This window comes from Dromiciops gliroides, chromosome 2, assembly GCF_019393635.1.
Source record: "Dromiciops gliroides isolate mDroGli1 chromosome 2, mDroGli1.pri, whole genome shotgun sequence".
Lineage (NCBI taxonomy): Eukaryota > Metazoa > Chordata > Mammalia > Microbiotheria > Microbiotheriidae > Dromiciops > Dromiciops gliroides.
The window spans coordinates 491,010,424-491,025,958 of NC_057862.1; the positions used below are offsets into that span (position 1 = coordinate 491,010,424).

The window sequence follows — 15,535 nt, forward strand, 5'->3', positions numbered from 1 at the left end:
GTTGGATGTTACAGGGAAAGGAGGCATCAGGAACTGATGAAAGTTCTAGGCTGAAACAGTTATAGAGTGCTCAACGCTCAGGAAGCATTTGATAAAGGATGGTGGAAGCTGTTAACTTTAATCAAACTGTCCATTCAAAGCTTCTACTTTATACCAATGAAATCGTTTGAACCAGTCCACCAGGGTTGTAAATTCAGTAACTGGTGCAATCCAAGTCAGAGCTACAGATCCACTAGTGCAGGAGTAGAAGAGGATCATAGGAATTCAAATGGAAAGAAAATCTAGAGGTCATCTATTCATTTCACATATGAGGCCAAGATACAACTAAGACCAAGAAAGGGGAAGTGACTTGCATAATAAGTTCACACTGGCAGTCATAAAAAGCTGGGGTTAAAGCCCAGGTCTTTCAATCCTCAACCCAAAGTTCTTCCCAATATACACCCTGGAAAGAATCACCAGTGAATAAAGAATAACCCAGGGCCTACAGCACACAGGCCAAACCCTGGCTCCAGGATGCCAGCGCCTTGCCCTTCCCACAGTCACTAGGACCAAGTGATCTGGGGCGAAGGAGCAAAGACAGAAAGCCCTGCTTAGAAAAACAACCAGAGAAAAGCTTTGTGTCTGTTCCCTTCGTTCTGCTGGGTGACAAACTACAATGGAGACAGATCATCTTTCAGTAGCACCCAGGCCAGCGTTTGAGGGGAATTCAACCCAATGGCATTCAACAGACATGTAATGAGTGCTTACTTTGTAAAAGAGAGCCTGGGGAGATAGGGGATCCTGAACGGAGATAAGGATCCCTTTCAGCAAGCAGAACCAGAGATCAGAGAGAACCCTATCAGGAAAAGGAGCCCCTGGAAAGGAGGGGGAACCCCACAAGATTACCTGAGTGATGAGTCTTAAAACTGCTTTGTAATTTCTGCTGACAGTCCAGGTGGACACACCCATTGACTTCAAAAGGTTTGTATTTATGTATTTATTTTTAATAGGCTGCTGTTGATGGCAGAGATTAATTACCTCCACCCACACAAGACAACAGACAAAGTAGCAACCAAGCCCAGAGAACCAAGGCGGGTGTAGCCACTACTGGGCAAGGCTTCACAATGAGGTAGGAGATTCACTCCCCAGTGAGATGGAGAGCAGGAAGTGTTTTCTTCACTTCCCACACCCAGCACCAGCAAACTGGCCCTGTCTCTCCCTCCCTCCCCAAATTGGGTATCCCTACATCCCTGGATTTGGCACCCCTAGGCCCTGATTGACCCCATCAGGCTACTAGATCCGGTGTAGAAGCCAAATGCATTGGGGTGAGACTCCAGAGACCCAGGATCTCATTCCCAACAGTTGTCACCGCTTGCCATCACTGCTTTGCTATGTAACCTTGGGCAAGTTTTTCAGGCTCTCTCTACCCACTGAAATAACTATGAGGTCACTGCCTTTCTCTGGCCCTCACTTAGTTTCCTCCTCTGTAAAATAAGGGGGTTGAACTAAAAATGGTCTCCAAAGTTCCTTCCAGCTCTGATAGTCTATAGGTCCAGGGGAAGGAAATCCCTAATCTGTGCCCTGAGGCTTCCAGGTTAGCCAAACTGGAAGAGTGAGGGAAGGAGAAAAGGAAAAACGCAGAGTGGCATAGAGGAAGGAACGTGGAGTTTGGAATTGCAGGTTTGAATCCCGGCCCTGCCGTTTATAAGCCAAGAAGCAATATGACATAGTGGAAAGTCAACTGGATCTGGAATCAGGAACACCAGAATTCAAATCCTGTCTCAGATACTCACTAGTCATGTGACCCTGGGCAAAGTCATTTAACTTCTATTTTGCCTCAGTTTCCCCATCTATAAAATAGGGATGGGATGGCAATAGCACCTACCTCCCTGTTATTGTAAGGATCAACTGAGGAAAATATTCTAGGCAGATGGCACAGTGCCTGGCACGTAGTAGCTACTATATAAATGGCAAATCACTCCAATATCTTTGCCAAGAAAACTTGAAATGGGGTCACAAAGAGTCGGACACGATCAAACAAGTGACCTAGTCATAGATTGTGAAGGATTAGAGCAGATGACTCAGGAAAAGGGCATCATCTATGCCACATCCTTATAAAAGGTCATCCTTCTATGAGGTTCAGATGAGACAAAGTATGTCAAGTCTTTTACAAACCTTCAAATGCTATATTAAATGTAAGCCATTATTATTTGGTAATGCTGGGCAAGCCACTTCACTCCCCTGAGCCTCATTTCCTTATCTCTATGAGGGTTTTGGACTCTAATGATTTTTAAGGTCCTCTATTAGCTCTAACGCTTATAAATTTAAAGAGAGAAGCAGTGGGAGGAGATAGATGCCAGAATGTGCCAGGTCCACAGTCCTGGACCCTGCTTCTCTTTTTTTTCTAGAATACCTGCAGGAGAGACAGGGAGTAGGTAGGGCAGGAACCCAGACCAGGGAGGGGTGAAAGCCACCTTTTCCCTCCCTGCCCCCCAGCAGAGACTCGTGGCCTCTTCACCGCCGCAGTCTGATGCTCTTCATCCACACCCTCTCCCCTGGATTTGTTTTCTCCACCCCCTAAGCTGGGGCCTTTCCCCCCTCTTTCTTGTTGGCCACCCGCCTAGTGCCTCCACCTGTCTTCCCACCCATCCCTTTCCTTCACCTTTTGAGAACCTTTGGCTGTTATGTGTGGGTGACCTCTGGTGGCAGAGTCTGTAAACACACACTCCGGATTCCACCAGGTTACCTATATGATTCAATAATTCGTTCAAAACTTTTTATTAGTGTGAGAAACAATAATAACCCAAAAGAAACCCTTACATTTCTATAGAACTTTGAGATTTACAAGGAACTCTTCTCACAACACTGATGTGAGCTAGGAAATGCAAACATTATTCCCATTTTACAGTTGCCCAAGTAAATGTTAGAACACTATTCAAACTCATCTCACTTACTCTTTGCAAAGGCCTGGTTTTGGAAATGGAAATATGGGCATGAAAACAAACAGTGATAACTGTTAAGGACTTTACCATTTACTGAATGGTTAGAGGACTGGAGCAATACATTACGAAGTCAGAAAAATCCCTTCGTTTTGCAAATGAAGAAAGTCCCAGAGAGGCCACCTTGCTCAAGGTCACACATACACTCAGTGGTAAAACCAGGTCCCTTGATTCTAGTCCACTGCAACATCTCTTCCAACTCTATTATTTTATAGCTTTGGGCTCAAATAAGTTAAGAAGGCTTGTTTGTCCTTGGGAAAATATTACCCAGTCTGACATAGAGAAAGATTCCCCAACCCCTAAAGGGAGTGGAGTCACTTTCACCTTTCAGGGAAGCTGATCCAAGCTCTGATAGGATATATTCTCAATTCTTCTGTCTCCTTCACCTTCCTCATATCTAATCAATTACCAGGTTTTATTAATTCTGCAATGGTATCTCCTGCTTTTGTTCTCTTCTCTCCACTCATGTGAACATTAACTTTCTTTAGGCCTTTATCACCCCACATCTGGAGTACTATAACAATTTAATTAGACTTCTTACTTCTAATCTCTCTCCTCTCTAATCCATCTCCCACACTCCTGCCTAAATAATCTTTCTTTTCCTTCCTCCTTCTTTTCTCCATTGTTTCCTCTTCTTCCTCCTTTTCTTCTCAACACATACTTCAACTCTTTTTATTCCAAATAATTTTAGAATGCTCTGACATGAAAAGAATCAAGGGTCTTAGAAAATGTTCATGTTGATAAATGTTGGAGGGAATGTAGGGAAACTGGGACGTGAATTCACTGTTGGTAGAGTTATGAACTGATTCAACCATTATGTAGAACAATTTGGAATTATGCCCAAAGGGCTATAAAACCCTTTCATGCAAACCCTTTGACCCAACAATACGAGGTCTATATTCCAAAGAGAAAAAACAAAAAGGAAAAGGACATATATGTACAAAAATATTTACAGAAGCTCTTTTACTGGTGGCAAAGAATTGAAAATTGGAGGGATGCCCATCAACTGGGGAATGACTGAACAAGTTGTGGTATACAATTGTGATGGAATATTATTGTGCTGTAATTACAAGCAAGATGTTCTCAGAAAAACCTGAATTTACATGAATTTATGCAAAATGAAGTGAACAGAACCAGGAGATCATTGTACACAGTGATAAGGTATGATAAACAACTGTGAATAACAGCTCTTTTTAGCAATCCAAGACAGTTCTGAAGGACTTATGATAAAAAAATGATATCCATCTCCAGAGAACAAACTGGTAGAGTTTGAACACAGATCAAAGTGTACTTTTAAAAAAATTTTCTTTGTTTTTCCTGGGTTTCTTTTGGTCTAATGTTTTTTTTTTTCACAACATGACTAATATAGAAATATGTTTTGCATGACTGCACAAGTGTAACCTATGTCAAATTGCCTCCTCAGTGAGGGGTGAGGAAAAAAATTTGCAACTCAAAGTTTTAATAAATGAATGTTTAAAATTGTTTTTATATGTAAATGGGGAAAAATGAAAAATTAAATAAATATTTTAAAAAGATATTCATGGGGGCAGCTAGGTGGCGCAAAGGATAGAGCACCGGCCCTGGAGTCAGGAGGACCTGAGTTCAAATCCGACCTCAGACACTTAACACTTACTAGCTGTGTGACCCTGGGCAAGTCACTTAACCCCAATTGCCTCACTAAAAAAAAAAAAAAAGATGTTCATGTTTAAATCACTAAAGACAGTCATCATTCCCACAACCTCGTCCACTAAAGGAAAATTATTTTTTCTTTTTTTTTCAGTTTTAATTACTATTAACAAGTACAAAAATTCAAATATAAAAGAACATAAGAAAACGAGAAAAATGAAACAAAAAGAGATTACAAATCATTGTATATATCTATAAATTTCTATTATTTACCAAACCTTTACCAACTTTTTTTTTGTCATTGGTGGTTTATTTAACACAAATAAAAATGTGCAAATTTTTGCTCATTTTCTTCACTCCTCAGTCTAGCGTTTGGATTGGCAATCTTGATGGCTAGCTGAGCTGCTCTCTCAACTATGACTTTCTGATTCTTTGAGGAAACATTGTGAACAATTTCAGCACAGTAAGATTTGTTGGGGTAGCTAGGTGGCTCAGTGGATAGAGCACCGGCCCTGGAGTCAGGAGTACCTGAGGTCAAATCCGGCCTCAGACACTTAACACGTACTAGCTGTGTGACCCTGGGCAAGTCACTTAACCCCAATTGCCTCACTAAAAAAAAAAAAAAAAAAAAAAGATTTGTTGCACATCAGCAGCACTTCTAGCTCTTTGACGTTGTGCACCAGAAACTTCCTGAATTCCCTAGGTAACGTGTGTTTTGTCTTATTATTGCTTCCATAACCAATACAAGATCTGGCCCTTGAATCGTCTTCGCACTCTGTTGTCAATGCCTCTTGGTTTATGACAGTTTCTCTTGATCTTGACATATCGGTCTGACTGGTGGTGGATGAACTTCTTGGTCCTCTTCTTGATGATTTTGGGCTTCCCGAGCGGTCTGAGGGCAGGGTGAAGAGAGAGCTGCCCCTCCTTGGGAAGTGCCGAAGAAAAGAGAGAGAAAAGGAAAGCAAACCTTTACTAACTTTAGCAGAGGGTTAACCAAATCTTCCTTCTTATTCCCAAGATCCCTTTTGAATTTCATTTGTATATGTGTATTTAATCTGAATTTGTGGTTTCTGTTGTTGTCTTTAATTACATAGCTGGAGCCACTGAGTATATTGTTCATTTGCTTATTTTCCTCATTCTCCCTGGCTTCATAATCACACTTTTTTGTTTCTTATGATATAATAATGATCCTTTACAATTGTAAAAATGCAGAAAACTTCTCTTGATCACTCTGTTTAGTATTCTTTTTCACTTCAAATTACATCCCATTTACTTGTCTGTATAAATGTTGCTTCTCTGAATAAAATACAGCCTCCTTGAAGGCAGGGAATGTTTTTCCTTTTGTCTTTGTTAATCCCACTCCCCTCCAAACCCAGCACAACTGTAGAAGGAAAGGCTCTGAATTAATGCTTGTTGAATTGGTTACCTATTTTGAGTCCGTTTTTTGGCCATCACAAACTATCCTGCCAAGATTTTTTTTTTTTTTTTTTTGCTGGGCAATGGGGGTTAAGTGACTTACCCAGGGTCACACAGCTAGTAAGTGTCAAGTGTCTGAGGCTGGATTTGAACTCAGGTCCTCCTGAATCCAGGGCCAGTGCTCTATCCACTGCGCCCCCTCGCTGCCCCACCCAACAGTAGCATTTTAGACTAGTTTTCCACCATCGTTATATCTGTGAAGTTAACAGTCTCACCATTATCTTGGCCAATTTTATGGGTGTAAGGGTGGGATCTTGGAGCTGTTTTAATTCACATTTCAATTGCCTATTCATATCCTTTGAGCACTTATTTATTGAAAAATGTCTCTTACTCACAGGAACATTTTTTAAAATTGAAAAACCAGCTCTCAACAAAATTGTGAAATTTGTCCTCAGTCTCCAGAGCCTTCATGTATTGTGCTGCTCTGCCTTGGGTGGTTCTTCTCCTCACTCCTCATTGTCCCTCCCTTCTTCGCTCCCTGCTCTGTAGGATGGATTCAGAAGTCATTCAGACTAAGGTATGTCTGAAGTTAGCTTCGGTGTTATGCTTCACTAAAGGGAGGCATATTTTAGCGAGATCCAATGACTTAAGCTAAAGGAATAAAGCTTTAATGGTGGGATTTCAGGAAGTAGGACTTGGGAAAGGATGGTCAGGAGCCACTTGAAATCACACCAGGAAGTCTTTTACTGGCCACTTTCATTGTCTCCTAGTTTTCTTGGCTCAGAAACCTAGTCATCTTTGATTAAGATCTCTTTTTCCAGCTCCTGAACCTAATTATCAAGTCATGTTGATTTTTTCTCCAAAGGTCCTTTGGTTCCTTCATGCTATTATCACTTCATTACTAGATTACTACAATATCCTCTTGCTTGGCTTTAAATTTTTTTTTTTTTTGCGGGGCAGTGGGGGTTAAGTGACTTGCCCAGGGTCACACAGCTAGTAAGTGTCATGTGTCTGAAGCTGAATTTGAACTCAGGTCCTCCTGAATCCAGGGCCGATGTTTTATCCACTGTGCCACCTAGCTGCTCCCACAATATCCTCTTAATAGGTCTTTTGGCTTCCAAAATACAAGTCTGACCATGTAACTCACCTGATCAAGATGACTTTGTGGCTTCCTATTGTTTTTGGATTTAAAAAAAACCTCAACAATAACTTTTTAGCTTGGTCTATACACGATATAGGCCCAAAGCTATATCTTTAACATGGGCATTTCCCAAAGGTCTTCCCCCTCCTTCTATTCTCCCTCTATATCTTCTATTGCCAATCCCATTCACTCCTGAGGTTACAGCCACCAGATCGTTCCAGAGGAGTCCAAAATTGATGTTTTGGGGGCTTGATTTCAAGTGCCATGTCCTTATTTTAATCTCCCTTTAGAACATTTACACCTGTATGTGTCACCAGCACCTCCAACACAGGTGACATGAAGGGGAAAGAGGCTTGGACTTAGAATCAAAAGGTAGGGTTCAACTAATGCATTGTTGGTGGAGTTGTGAACTGATCCAAACCATTCTAGAGAACAATTTGCAACTACACCCAAAGGGCTATAAAACAGTGCATACCCTTTGACCCAGCAATACCACTATTAGGTCTTTATCCCAAAAAGATCATAAAAAAGGAAAAAGAACCCACATGTACAAAAATATTTATAGCTGCTCTTTTTGTGGTGGCAAAGAATTGGAAATTGAAGGGCTGTTCATCAATTGGGGAATGATCGAAGAAGTTGTGGTATATTAATATAATGGAATACTATTGTGCTGTAAGAAATGATAAGCAGGCAGATTTCAGAAAAACCTGGAAAGACTTACATGAACTGATGCTGAGTGAAATGAGCAGAACCAGGAGAATATTGTACATACTATCAACAACATTGTGTGATGATCAAATGTGATAGACTTAACTCTTCTCAGCAATACAATGATCCAAGATAATTCCAAAGGACTCATGATGGAAAATGCTCTCCACATCCAGAAAAAAAGAACTGTGGAATCTGGATGCAGATTGAACCATACTGTTTCTACTTTTTTTGTGTGTGTGTTTTGTTTTTTGAGGTTTTCCCCTTTTGTTCTCATTCTTCTTTCACAACATGACTAATGCAGAAATATATTTAATGTGATCGTACATATATAACCAATATCAGATTGCTTTCTGTCTTGGGCGGGGGGAGGGAAGAGAGGGAGGGAGAAAATTTTGGAGCTAGAAATCTTATATAAACAAATGTTGAAAACTATCTCTACCTATAACTGGAAAATAATAAAATACTTTTATGATAAAAAAGATAGGGGTTCAAATTCTAACCCTTTTGACTTTTCTTTAAGCCTCAGTTTCCTCATTTGCAAAATGGAGATAATATTAGTACTACCTACCCCACACATTTGTTTTGAGAATTTAATGAGGTAATGTATGTAAAAAACTTTGTAAACTGGAAAACATTTTTTAAATGCCACCCATAATTATAGTTAAAAATTCACCATTTCCAAGAGAGAGCTTGTTATCTTTTCCTTAAACTGTTCCCTGCTTCTGACTTTACAATTTCTGATTGTGGCACCACCATTCACCCTTTTCTCCTGTTTTTAACATTGGAGTTGTCTTTGACACTTCCTTCTCCCTCTCTTCTCATATTGAATCAATTACCAAGTCCTATTTGTTCCATATCTTTTTCTGCTGCCTACATATACACCCATGTCTCCCTAATCCTTAGAAAACCCTCATTTGATCCTACTATCCTTGCTAGCTACTGCTCTGTATCTTTCCTTCTCTGTTAAACTCTTTGAAAAGGCCATCTACTTTCTCTCCTCCTATTCTCTTCTAAACCCTCTGCAATCTGGCTTCTGACTTCATAATTCAACACAATTTTTTTCCAAAGTCACTAATAATCTCTTAATTGCCAAGTCTAGTGGCATTTCCTCAACCTTTTTCACCTCTTTGGAGCATTTACAACAGTCCATCACCATCTGATAGTCTTTCCTCTCTATGTTTTCATGCTCTTTCTTGGTTTTCTTTCTACTCTTCCTTATTCAGTCCTCTTTGCTGGATCTTCATCCAGATGATGCCCATTAACCATGACTGTCTCTTAACAGACCTGTCCTGAGTCCTCTTCACCAACAGTGCATCAGGGTTAAAAAGTGGAGTTGTAAACTAATCCATCCATTCTGGAGAACAATTTGGAACTATGCCCAAGGAGCAATCAAATTGCACATACCCTTTGATCTAGCAATACCACTATTAGGTCTGTATCCCAAAGAGATTATAAAAAAAGGGAAAAGGACACATATGCACAAAAATATTTATAACAGCTCTTTTTGTGGTGGCAAAGAATTGAAAATTGAAGTGATGCCCATCAATTGGGAAATGGCTGAACAAGTTGTGGTATATGAATGTAATGAAATGATACTATTGTGCTATAAGAAATGATGAGCAGGTAGATTTCAGAAAAACCTGAAAAGACTTACATGAACTAATGCTGAGGTGAGCAGAACCAGTAAAACATTGTACACACCGACATTAACACTGTGCAATGATCAACTATGATTGACTTAGCTCTTCTCAGCAATACAATGATCAAAGACTCATGATAGAAAATTGCTATACACATCCAGAGAAGTTCTTTCTTATGTAGAAGTTCTCTTATGTAGTCTTAATGCAGATCAAAGCATACTGTTTTCACTTTGGGGGTGGTGGTGGTGGTTTTTTCCCCTTTTATTCTGTTTCTTCTTTCACAACATGACTAATGTGGAAATGTTTTATATTATAGCTGTAGGGGCCAAAATTTAATATATGGAGCATTAATTGGGTGACTCACCAAAATATTGGGGTCCCAGAAATAATGAGGGACCTCTAGGTTCAAAGTTCCCTCCTCTCCGAACTTCCCTTTTAGATATTTCTCCCAGGCCAATAAGAAAGGAGCCTTACAGCTTCTTTTCCACAAAAGGATCAGATTTTATTACTTGGGAATTAAACAACAAAGGTGAAATTAATAAAAAAATCAAAGATAAGGAAATAGGGAAAAAGAAATACAGATAAATCCTCCTAATTCTAACCTAAATCTATATCCAGATCATTTCCAATTAAGCTAATTCAAAGGAATGGGGGGGGGGGGAGGGTGTTCACTCACCACACCTGGAAAGTCTGCTAGCTTTCTCGCATCACCAGGAAACCAAGAAGAAAGAGAGTGGGCTAGCACAAGTGTTCTTGAAGCAACTACTAGCCTCCCCTCAACAAGTGTCCCCCAAAAGGGGAGGTCCTTCAAAAATTGCTTGCCATCTTGGGGAGAGGAGAGGGAAGAGAAGGGAGAAACATTTGGAACAAAAATTCTTTCATAAATGAATGTTGAAAATTGTCTTTACATGGAATTGGAAAAAAAGTAAAATACTATTTTTTAAAAATCTCATCATCTTCCATGGTTTTTATTATTCTCTCTATACAAATGATTTCCAGATCTATTTATCCAGCCCCAACTGCTTCCCTAGCCTCCAGTACCTTATGACCAACTGCCTATCAGACATCTTGAATTGTATTGCCACAGTGATCTCAAACTCAATTTATGTAAAACAAAATTCAGTATCTTTTTCTTCTCCCAAATCCTCTGTCTTCTGGATTTCCCTATTACTATGAAAGATATTATCACCATCTCCCAGTAAGCCAAGTTCACAACTTTGCTGCCATCTTTTCCTCCTCCCTCTCATTCAGCCCTCATATCCAGGCCACTGCCAAATCTTAGTTTTTCTTCCTTCTCAATATCTCTCATATATGTTCCTTTCTCTCATAACCACAACTCTAGTTAATGCCTTTATCACCTTGACTATTTTGATAGCTTTCTATTTTTATTTTTTTTTTATTTTTTAATTTTTTGGTGGGGCAATGGGGGTTAAGTGACTTGCCCAGAGTCACACAGCCAGCAAAGTGTCAAGTGTCTGAGGCTGGATTCGAACTCAGGAACTCCTGAATCCAGGGCCGGTGCTTTATCCACTGCCCCACCTAGCCGCCCCTCAATAGCTTTCTAATTGGCCTCCCTGCTGCAAATCAATCCCCACTCCAATTCAACTTCCAACTCAACTGCTAAAGGGATTTACCCATCATGTAGGTCTGACCACCTTGTTTCCTTACTCGGTGAACTCCCATTTACTTTCAAATATAAACTCCTCTGTTTTAAAGCTCTTCCTAGCTGGGTGTACCATCACACTTCTGTAATCTCTGCTATTGGGGAGGTTGGTGGATAGATTTAGCTTGCCTCTCCTGAGCTCCAATAGGCTAAACTGGCTGTCTCAACTAAGTCTGGAGCCAATATGGTAATACCCTTTGGGAACAAAGAGGGGTGAAGTAGCCCTGGTTTAGATAGATAGATAGATAGATAGATAGATAGATAGATAGATAGATAGATAGATAGATAGATAGATAGATAGATAGATGATGGATGGATAGATGAATGAATGAATGAATAATAAATAGATGAATAAATAAATAAATAGATGAATGAATAAAGAAAGAAAGAAAGCCAAGTAGGTTAAGGCTTCTGTGATGATTAGTATTAAGATCAGCCCCTGAGGAGCACTTCCAATCTGAGTGAGATAGGGAGACCCAGTCTCAAAAAAGCAAAATTAAGGGGGCAGCTAGGTGGCGCAGTGGATAAAGCACTGGCCCTGGATTCAGGAGTACCTGAGTTCAAATCCAGCCTCAGACATTTCATACTTACTAGCTGTGTGACCCTGGGCAAGTCACTTAACCCCCATTGCCCTGCCCCCCCCCAAAAAAAAGCAAAATTAAAAAGAAAGCTCTTCATAGCCTGGTCTCTTTGTAACCTTACTAGTCATATGCATTTCCTGTCTTCTAGGTACTCTGTAATCCAGTTAGATTGGCTCATTTGTCATTCCTTGCACATAATGATTCATCTCCCCTCTTTATGCCTTTGCATTGACCGTTCCCCATACCTGGAATGCTCTCCCTCCTCACCTATGTTTCTCAGAATCTCCAGCTTCCTCAAGACTCAATTGAGGGGCAGCCAGATGGTGCAGTGGATAGAGCACCGGCCCTGGAGTCAGGAGTACCTGAGTTCAAATCGGGCCTCAGACACTTAACACTTACTAGCTGTGTGACCCTGGGCAAGTCAATTAACCCCAATTGCCTCACTAAAAAAAAAAAAAAAAGAATCAATTGAAATGCCACTTCCGGCAGGAAGCCTTTCCTAGCATCCCCTACCCCAAATTACTAAAGCCTTCCATACCAACGTTTATATAGTTTATATTAAGATTTGCAAAGTGCTTTACAAATATCTCATTTGATCCTTCCAACATCCCTGGGAGGTAGGTACAATTATTATCCCCATTTTACAGTTGAGGAAATTGAGGCAGATAGAGGTTAAATGACTTACTCAGAAACACACAGCTAATAAGTGACTGAAGCAGGATATGAACTTGGGGCTTGCTGATCCCATATTCTTCATTCTACCTACTATGTCACCTAGCTATCTATCAGTAATCTATCTCTAAGATCACTTTTCATCTATACTCCATGTACCGATTTATTTACATATCAGGTGTTCCATTAGAATATAAGTTCTTTGAGAGCAGGCAGTTTTTGCTATTCTTTGTATCTTCAGTACCTAACCCAGTGTCTGACATCTAGTAAGTACTTACTAAATGCTTGTTGACTGACATGTCACTTCTCTCCTCATTTTTTCCTACTTCTATCAACCTAGCATAGGCCTTCATTACAACTCACCAGTATTATAGAAATAGTCTAACAAGTCTTTCTAGCTCTGCTATTTTCTTCCTCTAATTCATCCTTCACCCCATTACCATAATTATCTTTCTTCAAATAGAGCTAGACATGTAATTTATCAATCACTCAACAGGCATTTATTAAGCACCAACTCTATGCTAGACACTATGGTCAATGTTAGAGATACAAGGACAAGGATAAAACAGTCTCTATCTTCAAGGAGGTGATGTTCTTTTTTTTTTTTTTGGCAGGGCAATGAAGGTTAAGTGACTTGCCCAAAGTCACACAGCTAGTAAGTGTCAAGTGTCTGAGGTTGGATTTGAACTCAGGTCCTCCTGAATCCAAGGCCGGTGCTTTATCCGCTGCAACACCTAGCTGCCCTGTTGATGTTCTTTTGAGGGTTTGGGGGATGGAGACTGATAGAGACAACATGCTTATAGATAAGTAATTGCACAAAGCCCACAGGGAAAATATAAGTAATTTGTGGGATTGAGGGAGGAAAGTACTCATGGTTAGGGATCAAGGGAGGCTGATTGTAGGAGATGGCACCTGACCTGAGCTGTGAAGAAAGCTAGGCAGAGGTAAGGGAGTGGGGCATTCTAGGTATGAGGGGCAGCCAGGGCAAAGGCAAGAAGGCAGGAGATCGAATATGAGGGACAGAAAGTAGTTTAATCCGGGTGGAACACAGAGTGAAAGGAGAATGTGTAAGCACCTTAAAAATAGGGATTGTTTAGATCCCCGGTGCCTGGGAAACAGTAAGCACTTAATAAATTCTTGTTAGTTGATTAATCAAAGTGTTAGAGACTAGAAGCAGGAAGTCCAATCAGGAGGCTGTTGAAATCATACAAATGAGAGGTAATCAGAGCCTGAACCAGAACTTCTGTTCTAGAGTCTTTAGTGGAATTTTATTGCTTCCCCAGGAAAGTTCAGACTCTTCTACTTGGCATTCTCCATTCTGGTACTGCCTACCTTTTGAGCTATAACTCATTATTTCTGTCTAATTACTCTTCAAATTGGGCTACTCTCTGTTCCTCGACTTGTTTTTCTACGCTCCCACTTCCACACCTTTACTCCCAATGTTCACTGTGACTGGAATAATCTCCTCTTTCCCACTCAATCTTTAAACCCAAAGTCTACTGCTACCTCCCTCCCAAAGCTCCCACAAATCATATGGATCTAAAAAGACCTTTCTCCTGATGCTTCATATACATCTCTACATCTCTCTGGTAAATTTGTTGTGGAATATTGTAGATTGTATTTATGTGGGTCCATGTTTTATCCTTCTCTTAAATTGTGAGGTTTCAGGGCAAACGGTCTTATCTAAATTGTATAACCCCTCTTTTTCACAGCAGGTGTTGAATAAATATTTGTTAAGTGATTTGTTATGTATTAATGAATCTGGTGGATTCTCTATACCCTTGCCTCACTATTGGCAGCTGAGTGTTGACTGGAGGAGACAGGCATTAGAGAGAAGAGTGTTTCTCCCAGATGGTGGTAAAAAAATCCAAACAAAAAGTTGCAGCATCATATGTAAAGTCCATATCCTGTTCAATGTTGAATTAAGACAAACTTCTGGGTTCATGTGGGGATATAGTTGATGATTGTTATACCAATTTAGCTTGGGTCCCCACTGCAGCTCTGTTGGAAACCTCTAAAATCGTCCAAATTTGGCATGCGTTTGCCTAGCAGACCAGGCTAGAATCACGCATTGAAATAGTAAAAGATTTAATTGGGACAGAATTACAAAGCAAAGCAGAAAATATTTGTAAAACACACACACACACACACACACACACACACACACACATTTCAACACCTATTCCCCAAAGAATGCAAACTCAGCCCTGATTTCCACCAGAGTAGCTTGGGAAAATAGCATCTCTGAGTTTTATGTCTTCCAAAATGGGAAGTCTCTCTCTTTCCATCATCAGATCCCAAACAAGGCCATATTGCCTTCATGCAAAAATCCTTTTTGAAGATTGAGTCTGCCAACACAAGGTTACCCCAGATTTACTCTCATCTCACCTTGATGGCTATCTTTTCTTGTTCTTTGGAATCTTAGGACCATTCAGGGACCTCTCAGTTACTGAATATCATTACTGTGATCTCCCCACTGGCTCCCTCTTTTCTTCCTCACTTTTTTGGGCGGGACAATGAAGGTTAAGTGACTTACCCAGGGTCACACAGCTAGTAAGTGTGAGGCCAGATTTGAATTCAGGTCCTGAATCCAGGGCAAGTGCTTTATTCACTGTGCCACCTAGCTGCCCCCATTCTTCCTCATTTTTTTTTGTGGGGCAATGGGGGTTAAGTGACTTGCCCAAGGTCACACAGCTAGTAAGTATCAAAGGTCTGAGGCCAGATTTGAACTCAGGTACTCCTGAATCCAGGGCTGGTGCTTTATCCACTGTGCCACCTAGCTGCCCCCCTGTTCCTCATTTTTAATTTTATTGGTGCCTTATTTTTTTATTATATATGTAAAATTATTCTATACATACTTCTATTTATCAGTTCTTTCTCTGAATGGAGATACCTTCTTTCTTCATATGTCATTTACAGTTAATTTGGGTATTTATAATAGTCAAAATAACTATTCACTCAAAGTCCTTCTTAAAACAATATTACTAAAAACCCCAATATTGCTATTACTGTATACAATGTTCTCTTGGTTCTACTCATTTCACTCCATTATTTTGTGCAAATCTTTCCATATTTTGGGGGGGGGTTGAGGCAATAAGAGTTAAGTG

The 15,535-nt window shown here is 40.2% G+C and overlaps 1 pseudogene; it reads right to left on the minus strand.

Moving 5' to 3' along the window:
• Positions 1-481: 481 nt before the first annotated feature.
• Positions 482-15,535, minus strand: part of LOC122739178 — a 39,151-nt pseudogene continuing 24,097 nt past the window's right edge.